Raw genomic sequence first — 8428 nt, 5'->3', positions numbered from 1 at the left:
TTCTGGGTATTTATCCAAACAATCACAAAATACTACTTCAAAGGGACATGTAAATTCATATGTTCATTGCAGCATTATTTACAATAGCCAAGATATTAAGGCAACTTTGATGTCCATCAGTGAAAGAATGAATAAAGAAGAAGTGATACATACACATAATGGAATATTACTCAGCCATAAAAAATGAAGGAAACTGGACCACCGTCTTACACCATATACAGGAATAGACTCAAAACGAAATAAAGACTTAAATGTAAGACATGAAATCATAAAACTTCTAGAAGAAAACATAGGCAGTAAACTCTCTGATATTACTAACATAATTTCTTTTCAGATATATCTCCCCAGGCAAGGGAAACAAAAGAAAAAAATAAACAAATGGGACTACATTGAACTAAAAAGTTTTTGTATAGCAAAAGAAATCATCAAGAAAATGAAGATACACTATGGCCATGCTACCCTGAAGAAGCCCAATCCCGTCTGATCTCGGAAGCTAAGCAGGGTCGGGCCTGGTTAGTACTTGGATGGGAGACCACCTAGGAATACCAGGTTCTGTAGGCGTTTAAAAAAAAAAGAAATAAAAATGAAGATACAACCAATTGATTGAGAGAAGATGTTTGCTAATATATTTAAAATATATAAAGAACTCGTACAACTCAACAACAAAAACACCAAACGATCTAATTTAAAAAATGGGCAGAAGACCTGAACAGATCCTTCTCCAAAGAGAAAATACGGATGGCCAATAGACATATGAAAAGATGCTCAAGGTCACTAATCATTAGAGAAATGCAAATTAAAACTACAATGAGATATCATCTCACACCTGTAGGAATGGTTATTAGCAATCAATCAAAGAACAAATGGTAGCGAGGATGTGGAGAAAAGAGAACAGATTAGATAAAGCAGTTGTATGACATTCAGCATTTCTTTATATGCTTACTTTCCAACTGTATACATTGTTGGTAGGATTGCAAATTGGTACAGCCACTATGGAAAACTGTCTGGAGGTTTTTAAAAAGTTAAAAATAGATCTACCTTTTGACCCAGCAATTGCACTTCTGGGTATTTATTCAAAGAAAACCAAAACAATAATTTATAAAGACCTATGCATCCCAATGTTCATGGCAGCACAATTTACAATAGCCAAAATATGGAAGCAACCTAAAATGCCCATCAACAGACAATTGGATAAAGAAATTATGGTTCATATATACAATGGAATATTACTCAGTCATTAAAAAAAGAAATCCTACCATTTGCAATGACATGGATGGACCTGGAGGTTATTGTGCTGAGTGGAATAAGTCAGACAGAGAAAGACAAATCCCATATGATTTCACTTACATGTGGAATGTAAAGAACAAAATTGACAAACAAAACAGAAACTCATAGATACAGAGAACATTTTGATCATTACCAGTTGAGAGGGAGGTTGGGGAGATGGGTGTAAAGGAGGAAGGAATTAAGAAGTACAAATTTGTAGTTAACAAAATAGTCATGGGAATATAAAGTATAGCACGAGGAATATAGTCAATAATATAATAACTATGTACTGCGTCAGATGAGTACTAGATTTATTGGGATGATCACTTCACATGTTATATAAATGTATAATCACTATATTGTACACCTAAAACTAATGTATGCCAACTGTAATTGAAAAATAAAAACATTTTTAAAAATTAAATGCATTATAAAAGAAGTAAACACAGATATATGTAAAAATTTGCTACAAGGAAGTAGTGAAAAATTAGAAAGAATATTAATTTAATAATTAGATATTTATTTTTTTCTTTATCCTTAATAAACTTTCTTAATAGAAATTTTTATATTCATAGCAAAATTGAGCAGAATATACAAAGAATCACCATATATCCCCTGCACTCCTTCTCCCACATGCAAAGGCTCCCCCACAATCAACATCTCAGCACTAGAGTGTCACATTTGCTATAACTGATGAACCTCTATTAACACAACATTATCCCATAAAGTGCCTAGTTTACATTAGGGTTCACTCTTGATGTTGTATATTCTATAAGTTTTGGCAAATATATAATTACATATATCCACCATTATAGTAGTTTTACTGCCCTAAAATTCCTCTGTGCTCTGCCTAGTCATCCCTTTCTTTCCTCCCCCTCAATTCCTGGCAACTGCTGCTCTTTTTCACTTTCTTCATATTTTTGCCTTTTCCAGAATCATATAATTGGAATCATACAGTATGTGAGCTTTTCAAATTGGTTTATTTCACTTAGCAACAGGAATTTAAGGTATCTCCATGTCTTTACATGGCTTGTTAGCTCATTTATTTTTATCACTGAATAATATATTTCATTGTCTGGACATACCACAGCTTACTTATTCATTCATCTATAGAAGGACATCTTCGGTTTCCAAGTTTGGGCTATTATGAGTAAAGCTGCTATAAACATCCATGAATATGTTTTTGTGTGGATGTAAGTTTTCAGTTCATTTAGGTAAATATCAAGGAACACAATTGCTGGAATGTGTGTAATGCTATGTTTAGTTTTATAAGAATCTGTGAAATTGTCTTCCAAAGTTCCTACACTATATTGCATTCCCACCAGCAATGAACGAGAGTGTCTGCTGCTTCATATTCTCAACAGCATTCAGTATTGTCAAGGTTTTGGATGTTTACCATTATAATAGGTATGAAGTAGTGTCTCATTGTTGTTTTGTAATTCCCTGATGATGTATGATGTTGAGTATTTCTTTATATGCTTACTTCCCAACTGTATATCTTCTTTAATGACATGTCTATTCAGACTTTTGCCCATCTTCAATTGCAGTGCTCACATCTTTATTGTTGAGTTTTAAGAGTTCTTTGTATATTTTCTCCCAGTCTATGACTTGTCTTCACATTCTCTTGACAGTATCTTTTGCAGAGAATATTTGTTTAAAAAAAAAGTAGGGCATTCCTATAAGATAAAATACAGCCACTTCAAGTAATACCAAAGCAGAATTTTAGCATAAATGTGTCCTCACAGTGTATTGAGTGAAAGACTCAGATATGATGTGTGTGTATGTGTATTAGGTGAATAGACAAATATAGAGAGCTAGATAGGTGTGTGTATTAAGGTTCTCCAGAGAAATAGAACCAATAGGAGACAGATTGATGATGATGATGATAGATGATAGATAGGTAGGTAGGTAGGTAGGTAGATGATAGATAGATAGATAGATAGATAGATAGATAGATAGATAGATGATAGATAGATAGATAGATAGATAGATAGATAGATATAGAAAGATAATAGATAAATAAATGTATTCATAACAAAATAAGGAGGAAATACTCATGACAATTACAGTCCTATGTATGTAACTGGTCATGTAGTTATAGCTGGTATTTATAAGAACATTCTCTTACTGCCCATTCTGTATCCCCTTTGCCTTCAGCAAACACCTCAGCTGGTAATGGTTGTTTACCTGGTGGGATAAACCAAAACTCTATTCCTGATAAGTCTGGGCCATTAGTAGTTCTGCTTTGATTGAGTTGTCATTTTGCATTGGCCCTAATCACTGGGCTTGGTAATACAAAGAAAACCCATATGAAAACTCCTTTAATCCAAACATGCTCTCCCTTACTTCCATCATGGAATAGTAGTCCAATGTCCTTATGGTAGTCAATCATCCCAACCAGTACAGTAACTCCTTTGCTTGCCTCTTGACTCAGAGGCCTGAGGAGCCCGAAGTGGTCAGGTAGCAGTCTTAACTTCCAGTTCAATGGAATTGTGGTTGTGTCTCCTGTTGAAATCATTCTTCTCTTTGGAGTTTAGACTGCCAAGCCAGTAGAGCATAAGTTCATGGGAACGGACAGCAAAAATTTTAATCGAGAGTTCATTAAGGGTAGTATTGAGTGGTGGCACTCCCATTTGCACTCTTTCGTTCTTAGTCCTGTGAATCCTGGCTTTGAGAGAAAAAACGCAATATATTAAATGCTGATTTAATGCACATACAGACTTCTACAGAACTTTTGTCCCACTCTACAAGGTATTACAACCAGCTGGTGTCATAACTGAGTCTTCAAAAGTCCATTGCATCATTCTATGAAGGTACTTACTTCAGAATGGTGGGGACATGTTCCATGATCATAGGTCCATGGCTGCACCTGTTTTGCTATGAAGTGAGTGCCTGGATTAGAAAGAATGCTGTGTGGAATTCCACAATGCTGTATAAGATATTCTGTAAGTTCATGGATTACAGTTTTGGCAGAAGCATTGCCTGAAGGGAAGGCAACTCTATATTTACAATGTCTATTACAGTAAGAAAACATTTCTTCCATCATGAAAGAAAGCCGGTATAATCAATCTGTCACCAGTTAACTGGCTGATTACCCCCAGAGAATGTTACCATATCAAGACTCAGCATTGGTCTCTGCTACTGGCAGATTTGGCACTCAGCAGTGGATTTAGATAGGTTGTCCTTGGTGAGTGAAAGTTTGTGTTGCTGAGCCCATGAATAACCTCCATTTCAACTCCATCATGGCTACTTTGTTCATGACCCCATTGGACGATGACACTGGCTGGGGAAATAAACTGACTGGTATCCATAGAAATGGTCATCATCCTATCTATTAAAATTCTCCTCTGCTGAGGTCATCCTTTGGTGAACATTCATTGGGACACACATTTTTTCCATATTTTTTGTCCATTCAAAGAATTCTATCCACATACCTCTTCCCCAAATTTCCTTGTCACCAATTTTCTAATCACATTCCTTCTAGACACCTGACCATTCAGTCAAACCATGGGCCATAGACGATGAATTAGTATATAATCACACATCTGGACACTTTTCTTCCAAGCAAAGTGAATGACCAGGTGTATTGCTTGAAGTTCTTAATGAGAAGATTTCCCTTCACCACTATCTTTCAGGAATGTCCCAGGGAGAGTTTGCTGTGCCGAAACTGTTTGCTTTTTGGTGTTGCATGCATATCGTGCAGAACTATCTGTAAATCAGGCTCAAATCTTCTCTTCCTCTGTGAACTGATCATAGAGAACTCCCTATGAGGCCCCTTAGGTGTGGGCTGGGAGAGAGAATGTTGTGTGACAGGAATGGGGGTGAATGGCATTTGGACCACTTATTTATGTAACTTCCTTATGCCCTCAGGGCCTGCTTGTACCCAATTACATATGTAACAATTCCATTTGATGGTGAAATACAGCTATGCACACCCAACTTAATGGCTTGTTGGGTCAGATAACACCCAGTTCACAATGGGCAGCTCAGGTCAAATGGTAACTTTATGGTACATGGTTAAGCATTCAGTAGTAGGCCAAAGCTGTTTCTCAAAAGAAACATAGTTATACACAGAGGATGGCAGGATTGCTCCAAATCCTAACAGCCTGTGCTGTTCCATTGATTCTCCTGGACCATATGATCCAAGTGGCAGAGCAGCTTGCATGACAGCCTGGACCTGCTGCAGAAACTTCTCTTGTTCTGGGTCCCACTCAAAACAAGTAGCTTTTTTTGGTCACTCAGTAAATGGGCCTGAATAACACACCCCGATGAGGAATGTGTTGGCTCTAAAATCCAATAAGGCCTACTAGAAATTGTGTCTCTTTTTTGCTTGTAGATAAGGTAAGATGTAACAACTTATCCCTTCACCTAAGGGATATCTCTATATATCCCCACCCCACTGGACCCTTAGCGATTACAGCAAAGTAGAAGGTCCCTGAATTTCTGTTGGATTCATCACCCTTTGACATGTAAAATCTTACAAATAAGTCTAAAGTTGTTATTTCTTACTCACTAGGTCCAATCAGCATAATATTATTAATATAATAAACCAATGTGATATCTTATAGAAGGAAAAGTCAATCAGTATCCCTATTAACTAAATGATGACATAAGGTAGAGTTGATAAAATCTGAGGTGTGGGAAGGTGTATTGCTGGTCTTATCATCTAAAGGGCAACTATTTCTGGTGCTCTTCACTAACATACCAAGAAAAAAGCACTTGCCAGATTAATAGCTGTATGCCAGAACTAGGAGATATGTTAATTTGCTCAAACCATGAAACCATATCTGGCACAACAAATGCAGTTGGAGTCGCCTTCTGGTTAAGCTTACAATAATCTACCGTCATTCTCTGAAATCCATCTGTCTTCTGCACAGGCCAAATAGGTAAGTTGAATATGGATGTGTTGGGAATCATCATCCCTCCTTGTTTGAAGTCCTTGATCATGGCACTACTCTCTGCAATCTTTCCAGGAAATCAGTATTACTTTTGATTTACTATTTTCCTGGGTAGAGGTGGTTCTAGTGGCTACTATTTGGCCTTCCCCACCATAATAACCTTCACTCCACAAGTCAGGGAATCAATGTGGGGATTCTCTAGCTGCTGAGTATGTCTACTTAAATTATCCATTCTGGAGCTGGAGGAATAACCAACCATAATCTGAGTTTGGGAACATGAGCTAAAACTCCACTGATCAGCTGACCTCTGTAAGTCCTTACTCTGTCTGGTGAACCACAGAGATTTTTGGGGTCTTGTGGAATTAGTGTCACTTTAGAACCAGTGTCTAATTAGTCCCAAAAGTTCTGACTATTTCCTTTTCCCCAGTGTACAGTAACTCTGGTAATAGGCCATAGCTATTTTTAGGAAAGTCTTGGAGAAAGACTAACAAAATAAATTTTTATTAGTGTTCTGAGGCCCTTCCTCAAGGAACCTAGCCTCCTCTTCAGTTTGGGTCTGTAAACCTCTAAAGACTAGGATTTAATAGAAGGCCATAACACTTCATTTTTATAATTCAGGTTAGACCTTTGTTCACCTGAACTAGAACTTTTCTGCTTAGGTAGATTAAATAAGAATTTAGTAAGATTCCTATCTATTTCACTTCTAGGAACACCAAGATCAATTAGCCAATGTCGTAGGTCTGTGCCAGTCTGACTATTCTGATCACTGCTTTGATTCTACTGTATATCACAATAACCATGCCCTTTTTGCCTTTGACAGCTGAGTGCTGCCACTTCAGAATCCAATTATTCACATTGTATTTAAGTTTCTCAGTTAATAAGTACAGTTTCTACTGTAAGCTCTGGCCTATGGAAAAGAAGAATCACAGAGCTCTTAAAAGACGTCACAACTTCTTGGACAAATTCACTTCTCACTGTATTGGTAAAAGATATGTCTTCTGGACCATCTGATGGTGGGTGAGTAGGTCTAAAATGGCAATCCACTATAAAATTCAAATTTCTGTAAAATTTTGAAATTGTTACTGGACCAAAAGGGTCCGTCTGCTTGTGCATGAGTCAAAGGAAAGATAAGTGTAGGTTTCTAGCAAAGAAAGTAAAGATTTATTTTAGGGAGTTGCAAGTCCCAGAGACACAGGTGAGCTAATGCTCTCAACAACCTGGCCTGCTGGGTGTCTTGGAGAGTACAGATTATGTAGAGAAAAATCAGTCATGAAAACTAAGGAAGTTGGGGATGCGGGATGATTGGACAAAGCTGGGGTAATTCATCATTGTTTTTGATTCTGAGATTGGCCATGGTGCCATCTTGTCTGGTCCCATGGCCTGGTCCTATAGCCAATGGGGTTGTTGCTTTGCCTTGATTAGCCTGGAGCTGAAACACATCTAAGGCTAATATGTTATCTTTAGTGTAACCAAAACATATTGTCCCCATGACTATAGACCTTGAGGCTTATGTTCTAAGGCTTAATGATTAAAAGAGCAGGCATACAAGGAGAAAAGGTGGAAAAAGCAACTAAGTTATAATGCTATTATCTGGGCAAAACCAACTTGAATCAGAAAAAAACATATTAAAGAAATGAAATGAAGTTTGTGTGCGATTATGGTGAGGTTACAAAATCCCTTCTTCTACATTAAACCAAAGCAGGTTCTGCATGTCTAACTTGCTTGTTTTAGTCTACCCTTTGGTTTCAGACAACCAACCAAACTGTTAAATCCCTTTCTAATGCCCAGTGCTGAAACATTAAATGTAGGATCTCTAATTAGTGAGCACATATCAAGAAATTTGGCCTGATGCAACTTTATGTTCCTTTAACTACTATACCACACGCTTAATACCAACTCCCACATATTTTTCTTGGATTTCTGCCTACATAAGTTAAAAAACTCAAGTAGCTCTTTTTTAGAGTGTAGCTCAACTCTTTATAGTTCACACTTTGTGCTTCACCTTTAGGGGTCCACTACAACTCAAATCTAGTTATAGGTCTAGAAGCAAAAAAGGAGTGACAGGGGTGAGTCCTGAGGAGATTCAGAATTCTTTTACATGGCAACAGCCTCAGGAGAGGCCATTACAGTTTCCTCAGGCAATGCAGGATAAATCCCTTCAAATGGGGGTGGAGAGGCTGTTATCACTAAGGGTAGCAAAGAATAAGCATCAGAATTTAGGGGCTCAGTGTTCTCAGCTTCATCACGGCCTTCCCTCACATTTC

The 8428-nt window shown here is 37.4% G+C and overlaps 1 pseudogene; it reads left to right on the top strand.

The window, feature by feature from the left end:
* The first annotated feature begins 442 nt into the window (after nucleotides 1-442).
* On the top strand, nucleotides 443-561 carry LOC112484738 (annotated as a pseudogene).
* The last annotated feature ends 7867 nt before the right edge of the window (nucleotides 562-8428 follow it).

Source organism: Pteropus alecto, unplaced genomic scaffold (assembly GCF_000325575.1).
Source record: "Pteropus alecto unplaced genomic scaffold, ASM32557v1 scaffold718, whole genome shotgun sequence".
In the NCBI taxonomy this organism is placed as follows: Eukaryota; Metazoa; Chordata; class Mammalia; order Chiroptera; family Pteropodidae; genus Pteropus; species Pteropus alecto.
Note: the sequence above shows the minus strand (reverse complement) of the source record. Positions and strands in the feature narration are given on the sequence as shown.